The sequence below is a fragment of the Triticum urartu genome, chromosome 7A, assembly GCF_056163025.1.
Source record: "Triticum urartu cultivar PI428250 chromosome 7A, HENAU_Tu73, whole genome shotgun sequence".
Taxonomy (NCBI): Eukaryota; Viridiplantae; Streptophyta; class Magnoliopsida; order Poales; family Poaceae; genus Triticum; species Triticum urartu.
The window spans coordinates 84,058,420-84,077,421 of record NC_141879.1 but is presented as its reverse complement, the minus strand read 5'-3'; the positions used below and the strand labels follow the sequence as shown (position 1 = coordinate 84,077,421).

At 45.9% G+C, this 19,002-nt stretch overlaps 1 pseudogene; it reads left to right on the top strand.

The window, feature by feature from the left end:
* Positions 1-17,181: 17,181 nt before the first annotated feature.
* LOC125524840 (3-ketoacyl-CoA synthase 6 pseudogene) lies at positions 17,182-19,002 on the top strand (annotated as a pseudogene).

Here is a 19,002-nt window from a genome sequence, read left to right as displayed (position 1 = left end):
ACCTTTTGCGACAAGTCGAGCTTTGTAGACAGTAACATTACCATCAGCGTCAGTCTTCTTCTTAAAGATCCATTTATTCTCAATTGCTTGCCGATCATCGGGCAAGTCAACCAAAGTCCATACTTTGTTCTCATACATGGATCCCATCTCAGATTTCATGGCTTCAAGCCACTTTGCGGAATCTGGGCTCACCATCGCTTCTTCATAGTTCGTAGGTTCATCATGATCTAGTAGCATGACTTCCAGAATAGGATTTCCGTACCACTCTGGTGCGGATCTCACTCTGGTTGATCTACGAGGTTCAATAGTATCTTGATCTAAAGTTTCATGATCATCATCATTAGCTTCCTCACTTATTGGTGTAGGTGTCGCAGAAACAGTTTTCTGTGATGTTCTACTTTCTAATAAGGGAGTAGGTACAGTTACCTCGTCAAGTTCTACTTTCCTCCCACTCACTTCTTTCGAGAGAAACTCCTTCTCTAGAAAGTTTTCGAATTTAGCAAAAAAAATCTTGCCTTCGGATCTGTGATAGAAGGTGTATCCAATAGTTTCCTTTGGATATCCTATGAAGACACATTTCTCCGATTTGGGTTCGAGCTTATCAGGTTGAAGCTTTTTCACATAAGCATCGCAGCCCCAAACTTTAAGAAACGACAACTTTGGTTTCTTGCCAAACCATAGTTCATAAGGCGTCGTCTCAACGGATTTTGATGGTGCCCTATTTAACGTGAATGCGGCCGTCTCTAAAGCATAACCCCAAAATGATAGCGGTAACTCAGTAAGAGACATCATAGATCGTACCATATCTAGTAAAGTACGATTACGACGTTCGGACACACCATTACGCTGTGGTGTTCCGGGTGGCGTGAGTTGCGAAACTATTCCACAATTTTTCAAATGTACACCAAACTCGTAACTCAAATATTCTCCTCCACGATCAGATCGTAGAAATTTTATTTTCTTGTTACGATGATTTTCAACTTCACTCTGAAATTCTTTGAACTTTTCAAATGTTTCAGACTTGTGTTTCATTAAGTAGATATACCCATATCTGCTTAAGTCATCTGTGAAGGTGAGAAAATAACGATATCCGCCATGAGCCTCAATATTCATCGGTCCACATACATCGGTATGTATGATTTCCAACAAATCTGTTGCTCTCTCCATAGTACCGGAGAACGGTGTTTTAGTCATCTTGCCCATGAGGCACGATTCGCAAGTACCAAGTGATTCATAATCAAGTGGTTCCAAAAGTCCATCAGTATGGAGTTTCTTCATGCGCTTTACACCGATATGACCTAAACGACAATGCCACAAATAAGTTGCACTTTCATTATCAACTCTGCATCTTTTGGTTTCAACATTATGAATATGTGTGTCACTACTATCGAGATTCATCAAAAATAGACCACTCTTCAAAGGTGCATGACCATAAAAGATATTACTCATATAAATAGAACAACCATTATTCTCTGACTTAAATGAATAACCGTCTCGCATTAAACAAGATCCAGATATAATGTTCATGCTCAACGCTGGCACCAAATAACAATTATTTAGGTCTAATATTAATCCCGAAGGTAGATGTAGAGGTAGCGTGCCGACCACGATCACATCGACCTTGGAACCGTTTCCCACGCGCATCGTCACCTCGTCCTTTGCTAGTGTCCGCTTATTCTGTAGTCCCTGTTTCGAGTTGCAAATATTAGCAACAGAACCAGTATCAAATACCCAGGTGCTACTGCGAGCATTAGTAAGGTACACATCAATAACATGTATATCACATATACCTTTGTTCACCTTGCCATCCTTCTTATCCGCCAAATACTTGAGGCAGTTCCGCTTCCAGTGACCAGTCTGCTTGTAGTAGAAGCACTCAGTTTCAGGCTTAGGTCCAGACTTGGGTTTCTTCTCTTGAGCAGCAACTTGCTTGCTGTTCTTCTTGAAGTTCCCCTTCTTCTTCCCTTTGCCCTTTTTCTTGAAACTAGTGGTTTTGTTAACCATCAACACTTGATGCTCCTTCTTGATTTCTACCTCCGCAGCTTTCAGCATTGCGAAGAGCTCGGGAATAGTCTTGTTCATCCCTTGCATATTATAGTTCATCACGAAGCTTTTGTAGCTTGGTGGCAGTGATTGGAGGATTCTGTCAATGACGCAATCATCCGGAAGAGTAACTCCCAATTGAATCAAGTGATTATTATACCCAGACATTTTGAGTATATGCTCACTGACAGAACTGTTCTCCTCCATCTTACAGCTATAGAACTTATTGGAGACTTCATATCTCTCAATCCGGGCATTTGCTTGAAATATTAACTTCAACTCCTGGAACATCTCATATGCTCCATGACGTTCAAAACGTCGTTGAAGTCCCGATTCTAAGCCGTAAAGCATGGCACACTGAACTATCGAGTAGTCATCAGCTTTGCTCTGCCAGACGTTCATAACTTCTGGTGTTGCTCTAGCAGCAGGCCTGGCACCTAGCGGTGCTTCCAGGACGTAATTCTTCTGTGCAGCAATGAGGATAATCCTCAAGTTACGGACCCAGTCCGTGTAATTGCTACCATCATCTTTCAACTTTGCTTTCTCAAGGAACGCATTAAAATTTAACGGAACAACAGCACGAGCCATCTATCTACAATCAACATAAACAAGCAAGATACTATCAGGTACTAAGTTCATGATAAGTTTAAGTTCAGTTAATCAAATTTACTTAAGAACTCCCACTTAGATAGACATCCCTCTAATCCTCTAAGTGATCACGTGATCCAAATCAACTAAACCATAACCGATCATCACGTGAGATGGAGTAGTTTTCAATGGTGAACATCGTTATGTTGATCATATCCACTATATGATTCACGCTCGACCTTTCGGTCTCCGTGTTCCGAGGCCATATCTGTATATGCTTGGCTCGTCAAGTATAACCTGAGTATTCCGCGTGTGCAACTGTTTTGCACCCGTTGTATTTGAACGTAGAGCCTATCACACCCGATCATCACGTGGTGTCTCAGCACGAAGAACTTTTGCAACGGTGCATACTCAGGGAGAACACTTCTTGATAATTTAGTGAGAGATCATCTTATAATGCTACCGTCAATCAAAGCAAGATAAGATGCATAAAAGGATAAACATCACATGCAATCAATATAAGTGATATGATATGGCCATCATCATCTTGTGCTTGTGATCTCCATCTCCGAAGCACCATCATGATCACCATCGTCACCGGCGCGACACCTTGATCTCCATCGTAGCATCGTTGTCGTCTCGCCAATCTTATGCTTCCACGACTATCACTACCGCTTAGTAATAAAGTAAAGCATTACATCGCGATTGTATTGCATACAATAAAGCGACAACCATATGGCTCCTGCCAGTTGCCGATAACTCGGTTACAAAACATGATCATCTCATACAATAAAATTTAGCATCATGCCTTGACCATATCACATCACAACATGCCCTGCAAAAACAAGTTAGACGTCCTCTACTTTGTTGTTGCAAGTTTTACGTGGCTGCTACGGGCTTAAGCAAGAACTCATCTCACCTACGCATCAAAACCACAATGATAGTTTGTCAAATAGACTCCGTTTTAACCTTCTCAAGGACCGGGCGTAGCCACACTTGGTTCACCTAAAGTTGGAGAGACAGTCGCCCGCAAGCCATCTATGTGCAAAGCACGTCGAGGGAACCGGTCTCGCGTAAGCGTACGCGTAATGTTGGTCCGGGTCGTCTCGTCCAACAATACCGCCGAACCAAAGTATGACATGCTGGTAGGCAGTATGACTTGTATCGCCCACAACTCACTTGTGTTCTACTCGTGCAAATAACATCAAACCATAAAACCTAGGCTCGGATGCCACTGTTGGGGAACGTAGTAATTTCAAAATTTTCCTACGCACATGCAAGATCATGGTGATGCATAGCAACGAGGGGAGAGTATGATCTACGTACCCTTGTAGATCGCAACGGAAGCGTTGACACAACGTTGAGGAAGTAGTCGTACGTCTTCTTCCCGATCCGACCGATCCAAGCACCGTTACTCCGGCACCTCCGAGTTCTTAGCACACGTTCAGCTCGATGACGATCCTCGGGCTCCGATCCAGCAAAGCGTCGAGGAAGAGTTCCGTCAGCACGACGGCGTGGTGACGATCTTGATGTACTACCGACGCAGGGCTTCGCCTAAGCACTGCAACAATATGACCGAGGTAGAATATGGTGGCAGGGGGCACCGCACACGGCTAAGGAACGATCTCAATGATCAATTGTGTGTCTAGAGGTGCCCCCTGCCCCCGTATATAAATGGGCAAAGGGGGAGGGGTGCGGCAGCCATAGGAGGAGTCCTACTCCCGCCGGGAGTAGGACTCCCCTCCAATCCTATTCCAAATAGGACTCCCCAAGTGGGGAAAGAGAGAGGGGTTGGCCGGCCACCTTCCCTAGTCCTAATAGGACTAGGAGAAGGGGGGAGGCGTGCAGCCCATGGGGCAGCCCTTTCACCTTTCCACCAGGGCCCATGTTGGCCCATTTGGCTCCCGGGGGGTTCCGGTAACCCTCCCGGTATTCCGGTACAATCCCGATTTCACCCGGAACACTTCCGATGTCCAAACATAGGCTTTCAATATATCAATCTTTACGTCTCGACCATTTCGAGACTCCTCGTCATGTCCGTGATCACATCCGGGACTCCGAACAACCTTCGGTACATCAAAATGCATAAACTCATAATAACTGTCATCGTAACGTTAAGCGTGCGGACCCTACGGTTCGAGAATAATGTAGACATGACCGAGACACGTCTCCAGTCAATAACCAATAGCGGGACCTGGATGCCCATATTGGTTCCTACATATTCTACGAAGATCTTTATCGGTCAGACCGCATAACAACATACGTTGTTCCCTTTGTCATCGGTATGTTACTTGCCCGAGATTCGATCGTCAGTATCCAATACTTAGTTCAATCTCGTTACCGGCAAGTCTCTTTACTCGTTCCGTAATACATCATCCCGCAACTAACTCATTAGTTGCCATGCTTGCAAGGCTTAAGTGATGTGCATTACCGAGAGGGCCCAGAGATACCTCTCCGACGATCGGAGTGACAAATCCTAATCTCGAAATACGCCAACCCAACATCTACCATTGGAGACACCTGTAGTACTCCTTTATAATCACCCAGTTAAGTTGTGACGTTTGGTAGTACCCAAAGTGTTCCTCCGGCAAACGGGAGTTGCATAATCTCATAGTCATAGGAACATGTATAAGTCATGGATAAAGCAATAGCAACATACTAAACGATCGGGTGCTAAGCTAATAGAATGGGTCATGTCAATCAAATCATTCAACTAATGATGTGACCTCGTTAATCAAATAACAACTCTTTGTTCATGGTTAGGAAACATAACCATCTTTGATTAACGAGCTAGTCTAGTAGAGGCATACTAGTGACACTCTGTTTGTCTATGTATTCACACATGTATTATGTTTCCGGTTAATACAATTCTAGCATGAATAATAAACTTTTATCATGATATAAGGAAATAAATAATAACTTTATTATTGCCTCTAGGGCATATTTCCTTCAGTAGAAGTAACAGATGACGAGACAACTTCAAGAAGACACGATGATGGAGATCATGGTGTCATGCCGGTGACAACGATGATCATGGAGCCCCGAAGATGGAGATCAAAAGGAGCAAAATGATATTGGCCATATCATGTCACTATTTGATTGCATGTGATGGTTATCATGTTTTACATCTTATTTGCTTAGAACGACGGTAGCTTAAATAAGATGATCCCTCGTAATAATTTCAAGAAAGTGTTCCCCCTAACTGTGCACCGTTGCGAAGGTTCGTTGTTTCGAAGCACCACGTGATGATCGGGTGTGATAGATTCTAACGTTCGAATACAACGGGTGTAAGCCAGATTTACACACGCAATACACTTAGGTTGACTTGACGAGCCTAGCATGTACAGACATGGCCTCGGAACACGGAAGACCGAAAGGTCGAACATGAGTCGTCTAGAAGATACGATCAACATGAGATGTTCACCGTTGATGACTAGTCCGTCTCACGTGATGATCGGACACGGCCTAGTCGATTCGGATCATGTTTCACTTAGATGACTAGAGGGATGTCTATCTGAGTGGGAGTTCATTAAATAATTTGATTAGATGAACTCAATTATCATGAACATAGTCTAAATTGTCTTTGCAAATATGTTGTAGATAAATAGCTCACGTTGTAGCTCCCTGTTTCAATACGTTCCTAGAGAAAGATTAAGTTGAAAGATATTGTAAGCAATGATGCGGACAAGGTCCGTAGTCCGAGGAGTGTCCTCACTACTACACAGAAGGCTTACGTCCTTGATGCACCGCTCGATGTGCAAACCCCTACAACGTCGTCTGTGGATGTTGTGAACACCTGACAGACACATCCTGATGACCACTTGATAGTTTAGTGCACCATACTTTACGGCTTAGAATCGGGATTCCAATGACGTTTTGAACGCCATAGAACATATGAGATGTTCCGAGAGCTGAAATTGGGATTTCAGGCTCATGCCCGTGTTGAGAGGTGTGAAACCTCTGACAAGTTCTTTTGCCAACAAGATGGAGGAGAATAGCTCAGCTAGTGAGCATGTGCTCAGAATGTCTGGGTGTTACAATCACTTAAATCAAGTGGGAGTTAAACTTCCAGATAAGATAGTGATTGATAGAGTTCTCTAGACACTATCACTAAGCTACTAGATCTTCGTGATGAACTATGACATGCAAGGGATGGAGTTGATCCCGGAGCTGTTCACGGTGCTTAAGACCGCAAAAGGTAGAAATCAAGAAGGAGCATCAAGTGTTGATGGTTTAACAAGACCACTGGTTTCAAGAAGGGCAAGGGCTAGAAGGGAAACTTCATGGATGGCAAACCAGTTGCCGCTCCAGTGAAGGAACCCAAGGTTGAACCCAAACCCAAGACTAAGTGCTTCTATTGTAAGGGGAACGGTCACTGGTAGCGGAATTACCCCAAATGCATGGTAGATAAGAAGGCTGGCAACTTCAACAAAGTATATATGTGTTATTAATGTGTACCTCACTAGTACTCCTGGTAGCACCTGGGTATTGGATACCGGTTCAGTTGCTATTATTGGTGACTTGAAGCAAAAGCTACGGACTAAACGGAGACTGGCTAAGGGCGAGGTGTCGATGTGTGTTGGAAGTGTTTCCAAAGTTGATAAGATCACCATCGCACGCTCCATCTGCCTTCGGGGTTAGTACTGAACCTAGATAAATGTTATCGGGTGTCTAAGTTGAGCATGAATATGATTAGATCATGTTCATTGCAATACGATTATTCATTTAAGTTAGAGAATAATGGTTATTCTATTTACATGAATAATACCTTCCATGGTCATGCACCCTATGTGAATGGTTCAGTGAATCTTGGTCGTAGTAATACACATGTTCACGCCAAAAGATGTAGATAGTACCACTTTCTTGTGGCACTGCCGCTTAGGTCATATTGGCGTAAGATGCATGAAGAAACTCCATGTCGATGGATGTTTGGAGTCACTTGATTTTGAATCGCTTGACACATGCGAGCCATGCCTCATGGGCAGGATGACTAAGACCCGTTTTCAGGTACAATGAAACGGGCAAGTGACTTGTTGGAAATCATACATGCCGATGCGTGTGATCCAATGAGAATTGAAGCGTGCGGTGGATATCGCTATTTTCTCATCTTCACTGACGATTTGAGTAGATATAGGTATATTTACTTAATGAAGCACAAGTCTGAAACGTTTGAAAAGTTCAAGCGATTTCAGAGTGAAGTTAAGAATCATCATAACAATAAGATCATGTTCCTACGATCTGATCAAAAGGGGATTTTCTGAGTTATGAGTTTGGCAAACACTTAAGACATTGTGGAACTGTTTCACAGTTGAAGCCACCTGGAACACCACTGGGTAATAGTGTGTCCGGACGTCGTAATCGAACCTTATGTGATATGGTGCGATCTATGATATCTCTTACCGACCTACCATTTTCATTTTGAGGTTATGCGTTAGAGACAGCTGCATTCACTTTAGATAGGACACCATCTAAGTCCGTTGAGACGACGTCGTATGAACATTGGTTTGGAAGGAAACCAAAGTTGTCATTTCTTAATGTTTGGGGTTGCGATGCTTAAGGCTTCAACCGGAGAAGCTCGAACCCAAAGCGGACAAACACATCTTCATAGGATATCCAAAGGTGACAGTTGGGTATACCTTCTATCTCAGATCCGAGGGCAAATTGTTTGTCGCTAAGAACGGGTCCTTTCTCGAGAAGGAGTTTCTCTCGAAAGAATTGAGTGGGAGGAAGATAGAACTTGATGAGGTTGTCGAACCTTTATTTCAACCAGAGAGTGATGCAACACAAAAAAATGTTTTCTTTGGAGCCTACATCTGTTGAATAGGAAGTTAATGATAGTGATCATAAAGCTTCGGATCAAGTTGCTATCGAACCTCGTAGGTCGACAAGGATATGTACTACTCCTGAGTGGTACAGTAATCCTGTCTTAGATATCATGTTGTTAGACAACAATGAACCTACGAGCTATGGAGAAGCGATGGTGGGCCCGTATTCCGACAAATGGTTAGAAGTCATGAAATTCGAGATAGGATCCATGTATTATAACAAAGTATGGACTTTGGTGGACTTGCCCGATGATCGGCAAGCTATTGAGAATAAATGGATCTTTAAGAAGAAGACGGACGTGGGCGGTAATGTTACCGTCTATGAAGCTCGACTTGTGGGAAAGAGTCTTTTCACAAGTTCAAGGGGTTGACTACGATGAGAATTTCTCACCCGTAGCGATGCTTAAAGTCCGTCGGAATCATGTTAGCATTAGCTGTATTTTTCGATTATGAAATCTTACAGATGGATGTCAAAACAAGTTTTCTTACCAGTTTTCGTAAGAAAAGTTGTATGTGATACAGTAAAAGGTTTTGACGATCCTAAGGATGCTAAAAAGGTATGCTGGCTCCAGCAATCCTTCTATGGACTAGATCAAGCATCTCGGAATCGGAATATATGTTTTGACGGAGTGATCAAAGCTTTTAGGTTTATACAATGTTTGTTAGAAACTTGTATTTAGAAGAAAGTGAGTGGGAGCACTACAACATTTCTGATAAGTATATGTGGATGACATATTGTAGATCTGAAATAATGTAGAATTTTTGGAAAGCATAAACGGTTGTTTCAAGAGTGATTTTCAAAGGAAGACCTGGATAAAGCTACTTACATATTGGGCATCAAGATCTATGGAGACAGATCAAGACGCCTAATGGTGCTTTCAAAGAACACACACCTTGACATGTTTTTGAAGGAGTTCAAAATAGATCAGTCAAAGAAGGGGTTCTTACCTGAGTTGTAAGGTGTGAAGTTGAGTAAGACTCAAAGCTTGACCACGGCAGAAGAAAGAGGAAGGACGAAGGTCGTCCCCTATGCTCTTGTCATAGGCTCTATACGGTATGCCATGCTGAGTACCGCACCTGATGTGTGCCTTGCCACATGTCTGGCAAGAGGGTACAAAGGTGATCTAGGACTGGATCACCAGATAGCGGTCAAAATTGTCCTTAGAGGAATAAGGAAATGTTTCTCGGTTATGGAGGTGATAAAGAGTTCGACGTAAAGAGTTACGTCAATGCAAGCTTAACACCTATCCGGATAGCTCTGAGTAGAGATACCGGATACGTATAATGGAGCAACAATTTGGAGTAGCTCCAAGTGGAACGTGGTAGCAGCATCTATGATATGACATAAAGTTTTGCGAAATACATAGGGATCTGAATATGGCAAGACCTGTTGACTACAACCTCTCTCACAAGCATAACATGATCAAACCCATAACTCTTTGAGTGTTTATCACATAGTGATGTGAACTAGATCATTGAGTCTAGTAGACTCTTGGATGTTGCTCACATGGCGATGTGACCTGTGAGTGTTAATCACATGGCGATGTGAACTAGATTATTGACTCTAGCGCAAGTGGGAGACTGTTGGAAATATGCCCTAGAGGCAATAATAAATTGGTTATTATTATATTTCCTTGTTCATGATAATCGTTTATTATCCATGCTAGAATTGTATTGATAGGAAACTCAGATACATGTGTGGATACATAGACAACACCATGTCCCTAGTAAGCCTCTAGTTGACTAGCTCGTTGATCAATAGATGGTTACGGTTTCCTGACCATGGACATTGGATGTCGGTGATAACGGGATCACATCATTAGGAGAATGATGTGATGGACAAGACCCAATCATAAGCCTAGCACAAAGATCGTGTAGTTCTTATGCTAAAGCTTTTCTAATGTCAAGTATCATTTCCTTAGACCATGAGATTGTGCAACTCCCGGATACCGTAGGAGTGCTTTGGGTGTGACAAACGTCACAACGTAACTGGGTGGCTATAAAGGTACACTACAGGTATCTCCGAAAGTGTCTGTTGGGTTGGCACGAATCGAGACTGGGATTTGTCACTCCGTGTAAACGAAGAGGTATCTCTGGGCCCACTCGGTAGGACATCATCATAATGTGCACAATGTGACCAAGGAGTTGATCACGGGATGATGTGTTACGGAACGAGTAAAGAGACTTGCCGGTAACGTGATTGAACAAGGTATCGGGATACCGACGATCGAATCTCGGGCAAGTATCGTACCGATAGACAAAGGGAATTGTATACGGGATTGATTGAATCCTTGACATCGTGGTTCATCCGATGAGATCATCGTGGATCATGTGGGAGCCAACATGGGTATCCAGATCCCGCTGTTGGTTATTGGCCGGAGAGTTGTCTCGGTCATGTCTGCATGGTCCCCGAGCCCGTAGGGTCTACACACTTAAGGTTCGATGACGCTAGGGTTATGGGGAAAGTATGTACGCGGTTACCGAATGTTGTTCAGAGTCCTGGAGGAGATCCCGGACGTCACGAGGAGTTCCGGAATGGTCCGGAGATAAAGATTGATATATAGGAAGTATGGTTTTGGCCACCGAAAGTGTTCCGGGCATCACCGGTAGTGTACCGGGACCACCGGAGGGGTCCGGGGGTCCACCGGGAGGGGACACCAGCCCCGGAGGCATACATGGGCCAAGTGTGAGAAGGGACCAGCCCCTAAGTGGGCTGGGGCGCCTCCCCACCAAGGCCCATGCGCCTAAGGGGAAGAGGGGGCAAACCCTAAGGGTAGATGGGCCCTAAGGCCCATGCCTGGTGCACCTCCCTCTCCCCCTCCACTTGGCTGCCACCCTAGATGGGGATTGGGGCTGCCGCCACCCCTAGGGTGGAAACCCTAGGTGGGGGCGCAGCCCTCCCTCTCCCCCTATATATAGTGGAGGCAAAGGGGCAGCCCAAGACATGAAGTTCCTCCCCTGTTGGCGCAGCCCTACCCCTCTCCCTCCTCGTCTCTCGTAGTGCTTGGCGAAGCCCTGCTGGAGTCCCGCGCTCCTCCACCACCACCACGCCGTCGTGCTGCTACTGGATGGAGTCTTCCCCAACCTCTCCTTCTCCCCTTGCTGGATCAAGGTGTAGGAAACGTCACCGGGCTGTAGGTGTGTTGAACGCGGAGGTGCCGTCCGTTCGGCACTAGGATCATCGGTGATTTGGATCACGACGAGTACGACTCCATCAACCCCGTTCACTTGAACGCTTCCGCTTAGCGATCTACAAGGGTATGTAGATGCACTCTCCTTCCCTCGTTGCTAGATTACTCCATAGATTGATCTTGATGATGCGTAGAAAATTTTAAAATTCTGCTACGTTCCCCAACATGGCCCTGAGTACTTGAGAGAGCCGACAGCTGAAGATACAGTCGTTTGTTGATGATGAATGCCAGAAGGGGCTTCCCAGGGATGCTTGGCAGCATAGACTGCATGCACTGGGAGTGGGAGAACTGTCCTTCTGTTGGCAAGGGCGGTATAAGGGACATGTCAGGGCTTGCACTGTCATACTAGAGGCCATGGCGTCTCAAGACCTCTAGATCTGGCACTCTTTCTTTGGCATGGCTGGATCACACAATGATATCAATGTGCTTCAGCGCTCGCCGGTGTTTGCTAGGCTTGCCGAAGGCAACAACCCACCGGTGAACTTGACTGTCAGTGGCCACAATTACTACAAAGGATACTACCTGGGTGACGGTATCTATCCTCAGTGGACCACTATTGTCAAGACAATACCCAACCCTGTCGGAGAGAAGAGAAAAAGATTTGCCCAAGAGCAAGAGAGTGCTAGGAAGGATGTCGAGCATGCCTTTGGTGTTTTACAATCTCGATGGGGCATCGTTCGGTATCCTACTAATACCTGGAGCACGCAGAAACTATGGGAGGTGATGACTGCTTTTGTGATCATGCACAATATGATCGTAGAAGACGGGCGTCTGGAACGTCTGTGCGATCAAGGGTTTCAATTTCAGGGTGAGAATGTTGTGCCTGAGCATGAAGTAGCGGCAACATTTGAACAGTTCATCCAATTTCATGAAGACATGCGTGATTCGGAAACTCACGTGCAGCTGTAAAATGATTTGGTTGAGCATATGTGGACTCATGTTGGTAACCAATAGATGTATCTACTTTTATTCGTTTGCAAAACTATGTGAAACATTTTTATTTGTATCTGGCTTGTAAAACCATACTATTTTATTCGGTAAAACTATGTTATTTGAAAATATATTTGAATGCAAATCAATATAATATTGGGCGGCCAACCGGCCACGCAGACACATATAGATCGGCCCGTTGGACGCGCTGCTGACCCAAATCTAAAAAAAAACAGACGTCAAGCGGACGACCGATCCAAACAAATAAAATACGAACGAAATCGCCGTCCGTTTGAATCGCCCGTTCGAGTTGCTCTTAGCTTACCAGGCAAAGCACCCCACGGACGCAAGCTAGTAGAAATACATCGCTGGCCTAGTGTTTATTTGTGTTCTGTTAAGCGAGTTGTCGCACTGTGCCGCGGCTTCTCGTCGCTGTGTCCCCTTGACCGGCATGGTTGAGCATAATGCGGCCACGTAGAAAGGATAGTTATGCCTTAGGACGTGTTGGGAGGCTCTCCAACTCCACGCTTCACAAATTTCTGAAGTGGAGTTGAATCAAACGAGTTTGGGCCAAAAAGCTAGAAGTGAGAAGCCTGGCCAGCCACTAGTGTAAAAACGTGAAGCATCAAAAGTCCAGCTCCATCGATTGAAAGAGGAGAAGTTCGCTCAAATTGCGTACAACTGCCACCACCAAGTGAGGGCAGATGGAACCGGTACGCTCGCTGGAACATCTCGCTCGATGGAATCGACACCCTGTGCTCCTTCTCTCGCTGGAAAGCCAAGCTGGGCTGCCTCCAACCAGCCCATTATGGTGCTAAGGCGGGCCACCCATGCTGCCAGCCCATAGTAGTGATAGGAGAAGCTAGCGATCCCAGCCGAACGGAGTTGTCTCGCTGTGTGGAGTGAGAAGCTGAGATGGAAAGCTAGAATCGTGAAGTTGGGAGGAGATCAGAACAGGCCCTTAGTCCAAATAAAAAGGCCGGGTTTTGGGTTTCCCTAGCCTACCAAATAACGACATGGAAAACTATCATCATTATCTGTCATTTATAAATGTACAACAATGAGGAAAAATATCCTTAAAATTGTTTTTGGTTTTTCAATATTTTTCAAATACTTGTTCAACACTTTAATACTTATTCAACATTGTTCAAATACTTGTTCATCATTTTCTAATACGTATTCAACAATTTTCAAATACCTAGTCAACATTTTTAATACTTATTGAATATTAAAACATCCCGAAGAGGCGATGCAAACCGATAAAGACAATGATATACACGAAGAAAAATGAAAAAAGAATTCCAGAGAAGAAAGAGAAAAGAAAAAGAAAACGGAAAAAAGGAGAAAACCGAATACAATAGTAGAAAAAGAAACAAAATAAAAAAAATTAAAACAAAGAAAGAAACAGAAAAAAAAAACTTGTGAAAAAAGGAAGAAAAAAATAAAAAACAAGGATAAAACAATGCAAAACTGGCTCTATTAACCTTAACTAGTTCGTGCCCTACACGAAGCCGAAGCTGGCCCAGTGTTTAGGAGAGTGGAAGCTCAGCCAGGATACCCGGGTTTGAATCCTGGTTTCGCCATTTTTTTTTCTTCTTTCTTTCTTTTAAACATTCGCTAAGAGGCCGACCCAACATTCGCTAAGAGGCCGACCCAATAGCTAGAACGTGGATACATTCTCTTCAGCGAGACGTAAAGTTTCTTTTTGAAAGATCCAACGTCGATGGCCTTCATTGATAATAGCAGGAAGCAAACGGAAAATAACCCGATGGTGAAGGTCCTAAGACCGGAAGATCTGAAGATCAAAAGAAAAAGAAAACCATCAGCCCTAATAGCTGCAGCACAACACTCCATACAATCCACCCTGAACAACCTAGCTCCAAGTCCGACGGTGAAAACTAGACAGGTCACGAAAGATCACCGAACGAGCCATCTGTCTCGCGTCATCGTATACCACCGGCCCCATCGCAGCTTTGACTTCACATTAACAGACAGTCGAGGCACTCCCATGGACACGCCGGAGAAGAAGAAACGATTACCACGACCAAGGCCACGCCTTTGACATTGCTCACCGCCGTCATCATTGCCACCGAAGCCACAGTGCACGTCCAGTCGTAGGAAACACCAAAGGGATCAAAGTATTCAAGACATCGCCCTAAAGAGGGGAACAACGTTGAAGACGATGCCACCGTCCGACCCTGCAGCAGGATCTGAGTTTTCACAGAAGGACTTGATCTGGGAGCAGGGCCGTGAGATTTCCGACGACGCCTCCAGGGAGGATAGCGACGCCCACAGGCACCGTCGCCGCTGGCCGGCTAGCACCGGTCAGGCTTTCACCCGGAGCAGCCACTCCCACGCAGTAGACCGAGGTCGACCTGTACCTCCATAAAACCACGCACCCCCACACAGCGAGCACGCCACCGCTGTGCAGGGCCACCAGCAGCCTCCATGACGGCAGGCCAGCAGAGACCAGATCGGGTCCTGCGCCCCGCATCCAACCGCGGCTGGAGACTCCGTGCTCCAACAGGCGGCAACCAGGCACCACCACCAGCCATCAGTGCCCCTCTCAGGCCAGCAGACACAGACGGCCTAGCAGATCCAACCCTCCCCCCCCCCCCCCCCCGCGCGCACTTGGCTGCCCCCTCATGCCCCTGCACGCCCACGCTTGTCGCAGCCCTCGCATGCTGCCTCGCTCCCTCCAACGTCGGATCCCGTGCACCGGAGCCGTCGCCGCGAAATCGAGGCCCCTGGCCCGAAGCCACCCTCCTCGGAGCCGCCAGATTTGCGGCCTCCCACACTCAGCCATGTTGCGCCGCCCTACACGCACCTCCCCGTGCTCGAATACGGTCGCCCCTGCCCGTGCGCGCACCGGCGTGGAAGCAGTGCCCTGGATCGCGTCGAGATGAACAGCCCGCGCTGCCGGAGCTCAGACGGGAGGAGGAAATGCCCCGTCGCCGCCGATCTGTGCGGATTTTGCCCGGCAAAGTCTGACGGCGGCAGCAAGGGGAAGATGGCCGGTGGATCTGCGCTGGCAGCGGCTAGGTTTTCACACCCTGGCCGCCCGCGGGAGCGGCCCGAGGAATGGCTGTCGCCCGCGAGACGGAAAGTTGCACTCGCCTAAGGCGATATATAGTCGCCGCGCTCCATGCCTACTGTCGCTTCCTTCCTCTGGTCGGCCATGGATGCCACCTCCTGAGTCGAAGGTCCATGGAGCCGTCGCCGCTTGAGCTGGTGCATGGGGTGGCGCCTCAGTACAACAGGTGAAAGATGAGAAGGCTACGTCTAAAGAACAGAATAGATGTACGAGGGTTTTCGAGCAAAATAACAATGTTATGTGTCAACGTAGGAGCGAATTGTACAAGATACGAACCTGTGAGTCAAGTTCATGTACCACTGGTGCATTTATTTTAGAAAAGAAGAATGATCCCTGGCCTCTGTATTTAGGTGATGCATACGGCCACTTTATTAATTATTCTCACAAGACCTTATAAAACTATACAAAAATAAGACTAAAATCACCGTCTAAGCAACAACTGTCGCTACATCTATCCAATTGATGAAGGGGCACAGATAGTGTGGGCCTAATACCAAACAGACATCACAACCAAACCTAAACATTCAAGACCGGAGGTCCCAACCAGGACGCCTGCCGGGTATGGGGCACCTACTAGTCCGGCGCACTCCTCAACCAGGACGCCTGTCGAGTATGAGGCCGCCACAACCACCTGCCATCAATCCATCTTCAGAGTTGTACTGTTGCATGTACCGTGCTAGGTCTCTCTGCCATCGACGCCACGACGACGCCCGACAGCGTCGTCCTCCTGCGCGAGTCCATCCTCCCACAGCGAACTCCGAATCTGCACTGCGCCACGCCGTCAAGATCCCTCGCCATCAGTGTGTAGGATGAAGCACCGCTCCATCAAAGAATCCGTCCTCTAGTCCCTCGATCACGTGTGTACCTCCAAAAATGACGCCCCAAGGGAGGAACGACACCCGAGCGCCGCCGTCATCTGATCATCCGATCTAGGGTTTCCACCGGTGCATGTTTTTCAAGTTTTTGTATTCATTTGTTCTCACCGGACAAGTTTTTCTATCTGGGGCGCAATTATCTCGTAAAAGGATTATCGCAATTATTTGCTATTAATGCTAGAAACATAAGAAAAATATTTATATGCAAAATAAAGGTCGAAGATACAACTTTGCAAATGTATCGACGCCCATCCCAAACAAGTGAAAAATATGTAGATGGGATAAAAATAAAATACTTAGTACTTTCGATGCAATAGATGACGTCCTCGCATTTGCGAGGTCCACCCTATTAGTTTTGCAAAAAGAAGATATTGTAATGTATAGAAAATGTGAGAAAACAAATAGCTTGATCACAGTAGTTTCCTATGTCCGCGTAATAAATCTGAACGAGACTGCTCCCGCAGCTTGATGTGAAAAACATGGTTTACACTAATGTGCAACATGAATAATATTCTATGAAGTAGTTGAGAAGTGGGCTTGGAAGGTCTTGTACGTCGTATAAAGTACAGCATTCGCCCTTTTATAAATGTGCCCCACCCTTAGTTGCCTGCTTCTATCTGTATCGATCACCTCTGCATTCACATAGACTACACCACCAAACAACATGAGTTCGCGGTTTTCTGTCAAGCACTTCAGAATGATATACAATCGTTCAGCCAACACCCACGTCCCTCGAACTGTAACCACAATGGCACTTGCAGCAGGTGTCCTGAAAATAGTTGCACCTCAACCCGGTGCTATTTATCCCATCCACCTACTTCTTGCCATCGTTGTACTGACCATCACCACAACCATCTACCTTGCACTCTGTCGTAAAACTGTATACCTTGTTGACTACGCTTGCTTCCGGCCAAGTTTCAACCTAAGATGCCCAAAGGCAACCTTCCTCGAGCATGCACATCTCTCGTCTTTGCTTGATGATTCTACTGTCAACTTCATAGGAACAGTTCTCAAGCGCTCAGAAATGAGCGATGAGACATATGTCCCGCCTGTGCTTCACTATATAGAGCCATATTGTGGGCTTTACGACGCACGTGCCGAAGCAGAGTCAATTGTCTTCTCGGTCACCGATGATCTTTTGGCCAAAACATGCATCAATCGTGACGCGATCGGTGTTCTTATCACCACCTCAAGTATATTTTGTCCGATACCATCCATTGCTGACATGATTGTCAATAGATACAAGTTGCGAGGTGATCTTTGCGTAATGAACCTCTCAGGGATGGCGTGCTCTGCTTCAATGACCGCAGTGGGGCTTGCAAGCAATATGTTGCAGGTCATGCCTTGGGGGTCGCATGCATTGATAGTGTCAACAGAGACCACTGGGCCAGGCCATTATCAAGGGAATACACGCTCCATGCAGTTGCCTAATATCTTATTCCGCATAGGTGGAGTGGCGAAGTTGTTGTCGACTTCTAGGTCGAAGGCTCGGTTTCAGCTTGCACATGTCACGCGGATAATCACTGCGGCAAACAACTCCGCATACCGATGTGCATACCAGGAGGAAGATGAGAAGGGCATCCTAGGGACACGTCTCACTAAAGACCTTATGGTTGTCGCTGGAGATGCACTCAAGGACAATCTCACTGCAAGCGGGCCACTTGTATTGCCGACAGCAGAGCTTCTCAAGTTTTTCTTTTTTGACATTGTTGGAAAGGTGCTCTACTGGAGGAAGATCAGACCATACATCCCCAACTTCTGTGTTGCATTTGAACATATATGCATCCACGTAGGTGGACCGGCGGTTATCAGCTCAATACAGCGCGGCCTCAATCTATCAGACAAGCACGTTGAACCGTCACGAATGACATTGTATCGCTTTGGAAACCAGTCGGCCGCATCAGTGTGGTATGAGTTGGCATACATCGACGCTAAAGGCCTAATGAAGAAAGGCGATAGGGTGTGGATGATCGGATTTGGTGCAGGGTACGAGTGCAACACTGCTACTTGGGTGTGTATACAACCATCTTCCTGCGCGGATGGACCCTGGGTTGACTGCATCAATTGCTACCCTGTGGATATCTCTAGAAAAGGTTAAAATAAAAGGATTTTAAGTGTCATTTACTATCAGTGGAATGAGTAGTGCGATAAATAACAGGCACATCACTCTCACAAACAATAATGAAGAGGTGGGGGATCCCATTGGCGGGTGTATGAAACTTAGTCACATATATAAAGATGCGGGCTTGTTAAAATAAGTAATAAACCTCTACTTTCTTTGTGGTTGTCTAGATGATCATGTTATGAGTTGAGAGACGACACTCCAAATAGTGATTTCCATACCAGCTCGTTTGGCACCTAGCTTTTCATTTCATTGGTGGAAATGAAGTGAAAACACAATCCTGAGAGGATTTCATTTGGTGGGATTTGGATTCCATACCCAATTTTCTTGTTTG